This window comes from Macrobrachium nipponense, chromosome 7 (genome assembly GCF_015104395.2).
Source record: "Macrobrachium nipponense isolate FS-2020 chromosome 7, ASM1510439v2, whole genome shotgun sequence".
Taxonomy (NCBI): Eukaryota; Metazoa; Arthropoda; class Malacostraca; order Decapoda; family Palaemonidae; genus Macrobrachium; species Macrobrachium nipponense.
In genome coordinates, this window is record NC_061109.1 from 56,258,730 (window position 1) to 56,271,043 (window position 12,314).

The 12,314-nt window shown below is 40.0% G+C and overlaps 1 protein-coding gene across 1 annotated transcript in view; it reads left to right on the plus strand.

Moving 5' to 3' along the window:
* LOC135217610 (prolyl 4-hydroxylase subunit alpha-1-like) overlaps nucleotides 1–12,314 on the plus strand; it is a 132,229-nt gene that overhangs the window by 63,041 nt on the left and 56,874 nt on the right. The gene's annotated exons all lie outside the window — the stretch shown is intronic.

Genomic DNA, 12,314 nt, shown 5'->3' on the forward strand with positions numbered 1-12,314 from the left:
ACACCCTGATGACAGTACGTCCATTATTAATACTTATATAATGGTTGAGTATAGTATAATATTCACTAAAAAATAAAGCGAAGAATTTTATGACTATTTTTAATTATCAATGTTTTTAGCTTTAATCGTTATTTGATTTTCGAAAGGACAATATTACCGTCACTTGAAAGATGATTTAACTGTAACCTTTTTAAATAATAGTTGATATGGAGAATGTAAAATTTTCTTAATAAATGATAAATCATTTTCTGTGCTTTAGATATCCCAGAAAATTCTGGTTTTCTTATACTGTAGTGTCGATTCACTCAAATAATTAGGATCCTCGAAAATCCCGAAAACAAGATCTAGTTTGTAGTGAATCCTTTATTATGAAGAGGCAACGGAAATACATGATATTTCGTGGCAAGGTCAGTTCGCAAAACAAAACCTGACCTCCTAAGGTAGAGGTGATAAAGGTGTTTGACAATACGATTTCGACTGGGGAAGGAAGACAGGTGGAGAAGGACGCATAGGTGAAGAGGAGCTTGGGCAGTGAATCACATGAGTCATTATGTGTTTATCACGAAACATTTATTTGAGAATCTTGATATTAGAAGCGAAAAAGATCTCTGTGATATATATATATATATATATATATATATAATATATATATATATATATATATATATATATATTTGGAACTGGAGAAAAGTTTAAAACAGAAATGATAGAGACAATGTATGGAAGGTACTAAGGATGTGCTGGCAGTGATGAAAGGGGCTCTGATATACGTGAAAACTGATTTTGGTTATTTAGTTAGATGTGTGAATGTTTTTATGTATGATGTTATGTTTTCATGACTCTGGGATACATGCATACAGATATACGTGCATATACACACACGCATAAATGTACATACATTTATACAGGCGCACAAACATATCTATCTATCTCATTCCATAAAACATAATCTTAAATAATAGACTTGTCAAAGGAAAAGGGGAAGATAGCCGTTTAGGTCAAGAGATATGAGGGAGTTGGGATTGAGCGAGGAGGATGCACTGGACCAAGGGAGATGGAAGAGTGTGTTGAAGAACCATTGCAGCGACCCCAAATAGGGACAAGCTTGTAGAGAAAGAAGAAGAAGAAGACAAGGCCAAAGTTATGAGAAGTGATATTCTGATGCGCCTCCCAATTCCAGTCAGCGGTGATGGTACAAAAAGGGTGCAGTCCATGATACACTTTGATGTGGACTTGGAGCAATACAAATGTCAATAAGTTATTACTGTGGTTTTATTTTTCTCTTCTTTTATTCTTTTTTAAATCTGTTCTTTAATTTTCTTTACTTTTTCAAATCCCTTCTTTAATTTCAGATAAAACAGTGTCTTTTGAAGGACAGATAATTATTTCTGTACCATAATTGTTTAGTGATTTATCTCAAGTGAGATTCATAAACCCAATTATTGCAGTTTCATGCCAAAGATGCGAGATTTATAAAGGCCATGCCAAAGAGGGCAGATCTTGTTAGCGTAATTGTAGAATAGCCTGTCCATAAGAAATTAGCTTAATGAAGCCAAAGAAAGTAGTTTATGATGGGTTTTCTGAAACCAAAGAGGATATCTTATTTGTATTTTTATAAGTGGAACTAATTAGTAGGCTTACATATATATAAATAAACAAATTGTACTTCTATGTCCTTCTATACGTAACATGGATCAAGCTGCCCCTTAGGTATGTTCAATATACCCCACCTACGTGGCAGATTGAACCAATTTGGATTTTATTTTTAATCTTAAAGTACACCCCCAAGAAATTATAAGAACCCCATGTGCTTCACAGAATAATTAGTGTAATGGTTGAACTTTTTGATGGTAAGCACTAGACCGAAATCTTTCTGAAAAATTTTTGTAGAGAGAGAGAATTACAAAATTATGTTCAACGTGCCCCACTCCCTTACCAGACTCCCCTTGGGCAGCGGTTACCTGGACAGGGAGAGGCAAGGCACTTGGTTTAGATACCAGTTGCACTGCTAATTTAACGTGCTGCCCTTGTTGACAGTTACATTTAAATGTATTTCATTGATCTTATATGCAAGCCCATGGTCTGTTTTGGTTTTACTAAGCATTTCTCGTATAATAGAAACTGAAATACACTCTCCATTATTAAGGAAAAAACCAGTCAATAAACTATTTCTTACAAATTTGATTTAATGGGAACATCAGAGAACTAAACCTTAATTCGATCTACACGACAACAGGCATGTACCCATTGGTCTTTCTATGGCTGTTCTTTTTGAAAACGATGGTATTTTATATTGGAGTTTTTCGTTTTTTCACGTGTATTAGAACAGCCAAATACCACGCAGTTACTTTGCATTATCAATGACAGAATGAATGAATGAATAAAAAGATAAGATATATGGGCACACAGCAAGTCCTGTTGTTTACCTTACAACTATGGGTAGCTTACAAAAGCTTTGTTTCGGTTAACCACGTGTCGAGACCAGGGTGCGTAATGTCACGTATTGGTGTTTCATACCCAAAGCTGGGCGCTGGCTGACCTGTTGTATCTAGACCATGGGCAAGGCAGAGGCAGCATCAAGAGAGGGAAAACCCGATTTGTCTTAAAGTTAAGATCTTTTTAAAAGATACTGATAATATAAAAATTAACAAATGGGTCTTCGTTGCCAAAAGACTTGTTGCCTTTGAATGACTCTCCTAAGCTTATAGCAGCTTCCTCAACTAGTCACTTAACGTTCACATTGTTGTTTTTACCAACAATATTAGCCTCGTTCCAATTGTGTTACTATTACGCTGTTTTGAATGTACCTCATGTCATGTATAGGTAGGTTTACAGCTACGCACTTTTGCGTTGCAGGCTGTTACGGCGTGGGACTGGAAGAAACTGCACGAAACCGCACCATAAGCGCGCCACCTTGCTGGCGGTGGCTGGCGCAGACCATTAAAGTCGCACGGAACCGCCACAATTTTAAATAATTTCAAATTTCTGCACACCGTCTAGCGGCGTGATGAAGTCGCACGAAGCCGCAAGCAGTGTGGCGTGGCGCCACAACAAAAGAGGTAAGAACCCGCATGGTGCCATGTCACACCGCACCACACCGCATGTAGCGCGATGTGGTGCGGGTTCGTACCACCCATGCGGGAGTGTTACGGCATGGTGTTACGGTGCTGTGCGGTGCCCTTACAGCGCCATCATACACGATTAATACATGGCACGCACACATTGCGGGGCGTGCGGCGTGTGTGTGGTGTGTTACGGTGTCTCCCTGGGTCAATTGGATGGAAGGTTGCCGCTCATTCTGGGAAGGATAAAACGGGTCTGACTGACCACGGGGGCATCATTCGCGCTCTGACAGCCTGTTGACACGGATACCCAGCCACTCTCACCCAGTGACGCTCACTCAGCCACGCTCACCCAGCCATGTGACACGATGCCTCTTTGCAAGACCACCCCCAGGCCTACCCAGCAGTCCCAGGACACCCAGGACTTCCAGTCTGCACAATGGGAGGAAATGTCTGACCACGACCACGATGAAGAGCTGCCCGCTGAGGCTACCCTATCGCTTGTGGAAACCCAGGACACCGCAGGCCTGAGAGGTATCGTAGTGCAGCCGAAGAAACAATACCGCCCCAGCAAGAAGGACATACAAGACTACCCGTTCACGCCACAGGACAAGGAGATCATCATTGAATTCATCAAGTCACACCCTAGTATGACAATCGGGACAGGCAATGGTCGAATCCGAGGAGGAAGGAGGAAGTCTGGCATGAACTGGCAGTGAACTTCACCAATTGCACATTCCAGCAAGTTTGGAAGTACTTCGAGGCTTGCCGTACTGACTTCGGGAAGATCAAGAAGAGGGAGTACAAGAGCGGGTCGGCTGCATGCAACAGGACACCACGGGAGGAGGAGGTGATGACTACGTGGGCATTCCTGGAAGGTCACATCGCCCACAAACCCACAGTAGCAAGCGATCGGTTCTTACCGGTATCGTTTCACAGAACTGACGCAGAGGATTCCTACACTGACATTTCGGGCCTGTCAGCAGCTTTGATCCAGCAGAGGAGGTGGCTGAAGCAGAGGAGACCAACCAACTTGCCAGAGGACCGACAGCTATCCGCCGACACAGTTGATTCTACAGGACTGCAGACTCAACTGATCCAGATTATGACCAGCATCAACACACTGATGCAACAAGCACAGGACAATACACATCGTGACATCACCATATTTGTCCAGTACTTGACTCAACGCTTGGAGTACGTGCCTCAACGATACCAGAAGCTGTTCTTCAGGCATTGTCACAGTTTGGAGGGACCCGAGGAAGAGGATGCCATGACGAAAGAGGCCATGGCTCGTGGGGGTTGTTCCCACGAGTTGATAGTGAAACGCAGACGAAACCAGGAACTTCCACAGCTTCTTCACTGCGACCGATTCGGGGATTATCACACCAGTGGTTAGTGTCTTAATCCCAACCTGTATTCTTCTATGATCCCCTCCGTCAACAGCAGCAGTTATCTCATCAGCAGGTGTACTCGACACAGGCGACATGGGTAGCGACACCGTCATTCTTCCCCAGTGGACTGTCGACACCACAGCACTTCTCTCCAAGACCTTCCACTTCTTCGCTGTTGCCGCTAGTCAACAGTCTCTTGGCAGACTTGCAGCCCCCTACCACTGGCGCCAGTATTTCGACCCCAAAACCTACTGCCACCGAGGATCCCCCCACCTACGATGTGACCATCTCCCCAGGTGAAAAGGAGGACATTGACCCCGAATCAATGGAGTGATACTGAAAACTTTGTAAATATGTAGAATGTTATTTTTTTAATAATGAATTATTTTTTTGTTATTTTCGTAATATTAAATGATTTTGTAAATTTTATAACATTCATAATGTTTCTTTTTGTAATAAATATGTTGAAATACTGACTTGCATTTACATTTTCCTTATTGATGCTTAATTTATATGTCATGACAATATATATGATGATATGATTGGGTGAAATGAAATTGAATAATGAAAAAGCATGGCCATAAAGAATAATAACATGAAGGATTATAACAGGACATCTGACATGAAATATGATATATGAAATAAATAGAACTCGGAAAATAACTTGAACTATAAAATGAAATGCAACATGACATAAATATGGCCATAAAATGATATAATAACATACAAGGTAAAGAACAATAATATAATATTGAGAACATGATCAAATGAACATGAACACATACAAATATGATAATGAAACCATAATTAACATTGACTGGACATAGTTATTAACAGGGGAAAAATGAAAAATCAGTAACAGACTAAAGACATATTGACCTCAGTTGATAATATATGATATTTGCAGTTGAAAATGTTATGGTATAAACCGAGTCCCAATTTCATTTTCTTACATTCTATGCTTTTATTTCATTGGGTTGCATTTTTCTTACAGTTCTATACTTTTCATTGTTCATTTTCTTTACCTTTCTATGCTTTTCCATGTTCATTTTATTACTTCTATGCTTATCAATGTTCTTTTCTTAGTTTTCTTTTTATGCTTTTCATGGGTTCATTTCTCTTATTATTCTTATGCTTTTCATGTGTCATTTTCTTACTTTCTAATGCTTTTCATTGTTTTCATTTCCCTTACTTTCTATGCTTTTCATGTTTCAATTTTCTTACTTTCTCTAATGCTTTTCATGGGTTCATTTTTTCTTACTTTTCTATGCTTTTCATTGTTCAATTTCTTCCCTTTCTATGAGCTTTTCTCATGTTCAATTTTCTTATTTCTATGCTTTTCATGTTCATTTTCTTACTTTCTATGCTTTTCATGTTCATTTTACTTTTCTAGCTTTCATGTTTTCATCTTAACTTTCTTATGCTTTTATGTTCATTTTTTACTTTCTTTTATGCTTTACATGTTTGTTTAGTATAAGTATTTTTGTTATGTCCATCATTTGCTTCTCATTTGTCTCATTATTATGAATTATGTTATTATTATTTTCAGTTAATTATTATATTAATAATGTTATTAGTTATCAGGACAATACAAAAGTATGGGAGTATAAAAAAATGAGAAATACATCATGATCTTTATTTACAATTATGTACATTGGTTATTTTTTTATTACAGAGTTCTTTGGGTCCTCTACTCGTCAGTAGCTGGTCGTCCTCGAGGAAACACCATTCGCTCTTGCCATTCCACTGTGCCTGCATCCAATGAGTAGTACTGGGCCAGGTAATCTCTGACGGCCTTCACTCGACGTGTGTAGTTCGGTCCCCTTCTTGCTTGCCATGAGTCGTTCCATGAGGTTCAGCGACTCCTGCCTCCAAGTACCTGGTACAATGTTATGGTGTTGGTCCTCATGGTCGACGTCAGTGCCAGCACATGGTTAGCGTTGCAGTGCCAGGTTGTGCATGACACATGTGTACAAAGGGGATGGGTTCATCGTCGTTGGGCAGATTTCTGTCTTGTGGGAGTCCTGCTCGGTTGTTTGTGATGGCCCTGGCCAGGTTGCACTTCTGGCAGGTTCCTCCATCCCCAGCACCTCCTTCTGCACAGACGTCGACGAACAGGAACCTGTACTTTGCATTGGAGAGGGCCATGAGGACAATGCTGTGGAACTTCTTGTAACTGAAATACAGTGATCCTCCACCTTTGGGTTTCTTGATTGTGACGTGCTTCCCATACAGGGCAAATCGTTTTGCTACGTTATTCCATTCTTCTGGTGTCTTGGGGCACTTCATCCCTTCTGGTTTGTATGTGTCGATAATGGCTTGGCAGACTAATGGGATAAACCGGCATATGGAGCTCTTGGAGACTCTGAAGCTGTACTGGAGGCTTGTATAGTAGTTCCCACTTGCCAGGTGGCGGAGAGTGACCGCCAACTTGAGTCCCACCTCTTGTGCAAGCCGCGTTTTCGTGTCCTTGAAAATGGGCGTCAGCCTTTCGACCATCTCCTCGAACAATTCAGGGCAGATGCGTAGAAAGTTCTTGTGTCCTTTGTGGTCCTCCTTGTTCAGTTCTTGTAGTAGCTGGTCATAGTCTCCATGTAGATGTTGCCATGTCAGCCACTCCCAAGCCCAAATCCGCCCTGCCCTGCCGTCCTTTTTGTGTAATTGTGCTGGTGGGTGTGGCACTGTAGTACATCTTCTCAATCCGCCAATGACCTGGACTGCACAGAGACACAGGACAGCTACCAAAAATCTCTGGGTTTCCTGGGGTGAGAGATTGTTGAGGTCCATATTGCATGCTGGGTGGGCATGGAATGAAAGATGTGCTTGGCAGGCCTCTATATATACCCAAGGTTCATATCCGGCAAGGTGCATGTGCAACAATCATGCACCATTCCAAGTCATGTCTCATGCAGATGTGCTAGCACTCTGCAAAAACACTGCAAGCCACCTGCAACACACCGCTACATGGAGTAACAAAGCCGCAGGAGCGCTTGCCTGGCATAGCAACAACCACCATAAAACTACACCAACGCCTTAATACTCCACTAGACACCGCAATAACATGCCATAACATGCCCGTAACACACTGCACGGGTCCGTGCCACGCTGCCTAATAACAGTAATTTTGTCTCCCCACCACATCAATTTTCGTGCGATTTCTTGTGGTCCCACGCCATAACAGCTTGCAACACAAAAGTGCGTAGGTGTAAACCTACCTTATGCAAGACGTTATGTAATGAGCGGGGGAAAACTTAGCTCCGCAGACATTTTCAGTTCAGAGCTATTGCTCTTTGTTGCATAATGTGTAAATGTTATAACAATAACCATTATTATTGTGTTAGTATCGAGTCCGACACACAGGCTTCAATCTTATAAATTCTACCTCATGTATTTATACACCTTTTGTATTTTGTATATTCAGCTACCCGCCTTCTTCATTGTAGCTTAGCCAATAAACACAAGCAAGAAGATATTGCTTTATTATCGCTCTTCATCCCGGGACCTTGGCGACGAGAGATGGAATATTATCTCCAATACTAAAACATCATCTTTCCTTTTACCTTCAGGTAAGAGCGAAGAATTGTCGTATGGGTCATACAACTAAAGCAGACCCAAAATAATGACGACAAAAATATTAGCGACGAGAAATGGGTCATACAACTAAAGCAAACCCAAAATAATAACAACAAAACATTGGCAGCACAGGTGAAAAACTCGTAGCAGCCAAATGGAGCCTATAGCCTACGCCTAATCTCCTAGCCAAGAAGCGGAAGACGACGACCCCAATCGTTCGAAGTCTACCCGAAAATGAAGAATCTCAATTACCTAAATGCCTTCATCACACACAAATCAGCAATCAAACAGCGCTGTGCCAAGTCTGGAGCGTCAACACAATAAAAAAGGGTTGGTTTAGAGAGTAAAAGTGCCCAAGGTATATCTATGCACATGTAGCCTACGAGGTAGGAAAACAATTGTCGTAAAAAAGAAGAAAAAAGAAGAAGAACTTCCAAATTCCTAGCCTATCCTAAACTTCTTAGTATCACAGCAAACATGCCGATAGATGTCCAAAGGTTAGACAGCTTTAGCATCGGTGATGATCCTAAATCAGTGGGTACAAGATGGAAAAAGTGGATAGGCAGCTTTCAAGTTTATCTAGAGGCACTAGGGAAAATTAACGAAGAGCAGCAGAAGGCTTTGTTACTTCATACTGCAGGTTTAGAAGTTCAGGAAGTATTCAATACTTTGAATCTAACAGGTGATTCATTGCAGGACGCAATTGAATGGCTCACAAATTATTTTGCTCCTCAAGCAAATAAATATCAATTCTCAGTTCATAGAAGCATCACAGGAATCAGATGAGACAATAGATTCTTTTGTTACTAAGTTAAAGAAATTGGCTTCAACTTGTGAATTTGGAGATCTAGAAGACAGATTAATAGAGCAAATTATAGTAAGGAGTAACTCGCAAGAGCTTAGAAAGAAATTGCTGCAAGAAATGAAGTTAAACTTGCAAAAAGTTCTGGAAATAGCAAGAGCAATAGAAACAGCTAATTACCAGTCTAATGTCATTGCAGGTAAGACTCATAATAACTGCAGCGGCCAGGTAAATCATGTAGCCTCTAAAAGGAGTTACCAACATGCAAAGAAAGGCCCAACAAATGAAACGAGTAAGCCTAGCCCAGGTATATCCAAGTATAACAAGGGTAAATCTAATGCATACTCACAGAAAAGTCAAAGTCACATAGGGGCACAAAAACCTCAAAAGAAGTCGATGTGGTAAACAAGACTCATTATAGCAATGATTGGGATGAGTGCCCAGCGTCAGGTCAGACGTGCAACAACTGCAGGAAGTGTGGTCATTTAACAAGACAGTGTAAATTTACTAAGCAAAAGACCAAAAAACAGATCAATAGAACCGTAAATTCAAATGACGCCTCTAGCTCAAATGGAGAAAGTGTACATAAGACCACAGAAGTAGAACAATTTGCATTTCACATTAATTCTGTGAACAAAGATGCACAAGAACGTCTTATTGCTCAAATAAAAATAAATGGGAAACTCACACCCATGCAAATAGACACAGCTGCAGATGTGACGATCATTTCTGAAAGAGTAGCACAAAAGATACCTATCCTAGTGATAAGACCTTCAGACAAAGTGCTCAAGAGTTATAATGCCACAAGCATAGAAGTAGTTTGTTCATCACAAGTGAAAGTTCAGTACAAAGATCAAGAGATAGGCAAGTTACCATTGACAGTAGTCAAAAGTCAAGGACAGACATTATTATGATTAAATTGGTTAAGATGCATAAAATTAGATTGGCCTAGTATTCTAAGGGTTACAGGTACAAAACAAGAACCAGCAAAAGAAATCTCATTAACTAATCTTCTATCAGATTACAAAGAAGTATTTTGAAGATAGAGTAGGAACAGTAAAGAATGCACAAGAAGTTTTCAAGGAGAATGCTATTCCTAGATTTTCTGCTGCAAGACCAGTTCCATTTGCATTGAAAACAGCTGTGGACACTGAAATTAGAAGGTTAGAAAGTGAAAGTTCATGGGATAAGGTAGATTATTCAGATTGGTGTACACCATTAGTTGCAATTGTTAAGGATAACGGTCAAGTTAGGTTATGTGGAGTTTACAAGATGACATTAAATCCACAATTGCAAGTAGCACAACATCCATTGCCAAATCCTAAAGATATGTTCACAACTTTTCCAGGATGCTCAGTATTTTCTAAGATAGATCTTAGACAAGCATTCCAACAACTTTCCATGGATGAGAATTCCCAAAAGCTATGTACTGTAAACACACATTTAGGGCTGTATCGTCCAAAAAGACTTCCCTATGGCGTTGCAAGCAGTCCAGCAATATGGCAGCAAACAATGGACCAAATATTTGCAGGTATGTCAGGAGTATTCATTTTCATTGATGACATATTAGTAGCTGGCAAAAACAAAAAAGAGCATAGAGAAAAGTTACATGCAGTTCTAAAGAAACTAAAGGAATACAATATCAAGGTCAACCAGAGTAAATGCATTTTAGAAGTTGACTCGGTAGAGTATTTAGGCTTTATTGTAATTGGTAAAGGTATTCATAAGACTCAAGAAAAGGTAAATGCAGTGCAGTTAGCAAAGTTACCAGAAAATGTCGAGGAATTGCAATCATTTTTAGGTTAGTAACATTCTGTGGAAGTTTCATTCAAAACTTAGCAACAATTGCTCACCCATTATACAATTTGCTGAACAAAGATGTAAAATGGAATTGGACAAAGGAATGTCAAAATTCTTTTGAAAAAATCAAAGCAGAAGTGACTTCACCCACATTCCTAGTACCTTATCAAATGGATATGCCAGTAAAGTTGGTTTGTGACGCCTCAAACATAGGATTAGGTGCAGTACTAGTACATGTAATGCAAGATGGTACGGAAAAACCAATAGCTTTTGCCTCTAGAGTATTGAACAAAGCAGAGAGAAACTACTCACAAATAGAAAAGGAAGCACTAGCACTAGTGTATGGAGTAAAAAAGTTCCATATGTATCTGTATGGCAGGGAAAGGTTCACATTAGTTACAGACCACGAACCATTATTGATGGTTTTAGGTCCAAAGGCAAGTTTACCGACGTAAGTAGGTGCAAGACTACAACGTTGGGCAATCACATTAGCGGCATATGATTACAACATAGAATATAGACCAACATCCAAGCTGGGTAATGCAGACGCTTTGTTGCGATTGCCTGTAGACAAAGCACCAGAACAACATGATGAAAGTATCCTTTTGATTTCTGCATATAATTTACCTATTACAGCTAAGGAAATAGCACAAGGTACAAGGAAAGACCCAGCACTCTCAAAAGTAGTGCAGAGTCTAATAACTGGCAGAGATATTTGTGCAGAAGATGCCAATTGTAAACCATACAAGAAATTTGGAATGAATTGAGTGTAACACAAAAATGTATTCTGAGAGGATCAGGAGTAGTGATTCCAAATGCATTAAGAAACAGAGTTCTATCGGAAATAAATGCAGACCACCAAGGTATTGTCAGATCAAAGTCAATTGCTAGAACTTATGTTTGGTGACCAGGTGTTGATAGGGACATTGAAAATTTGGCTAAGAAGTGTATGAATTGTACATTGCAACAAAATAATCCAAAACCAACAAGACTGGACCCATGGAAATTACCGAGACACTCATGGCTACGCATACATATATAATAAATACATTTTAGAATTACATATCTGTAAATAAAAACCCATGACCTGAGGTCATTGGCGAATTAGGAGGGTCCTACGTGACCAAGGCAAATCTAGATCACGCTATGCGATGTCTGCAGTAGCCTGGTTTAAGTTTGTTTGGAAATGTCATCGTTTTGCATTACTGTTAACTTTTCATAACAACTTCCATGGGAAGCGGTTGACCTGTTAACCTGCGCCGGAAACTTGTAACTTCCGAGCCGGCGGACTACGTATGTTTTTATGTGAATCGCTGAGATAGCTAATGTTTCGTTATCAACGTGATGCTCTAATACTTCAGTTCATTTCTAGCGATAAAACGGAACGGTCTCATGACCGAACTGTCTCTCTTGTTATGGAGTTCAGTAATAAAGTTGTTCTACTATTATTCAACTTATCCGTTTGAATCATTTCCTTTACTTTAAGAAGAACCACTCTACTAAGATATCACATAGGAGAAAGAAGGAACCAGAATGCTTACGAAAGACAGTCGTAAGAAAAAACAAACAGTCTTTCGCAAAAGCGAAACGACTAAGAATGGTGGCAGCGATTAACGAAGAATAACATTAACAAGACCCATATCAGCCGACCGAAGAACTGCAATCACCAACTTCCAGCTATAA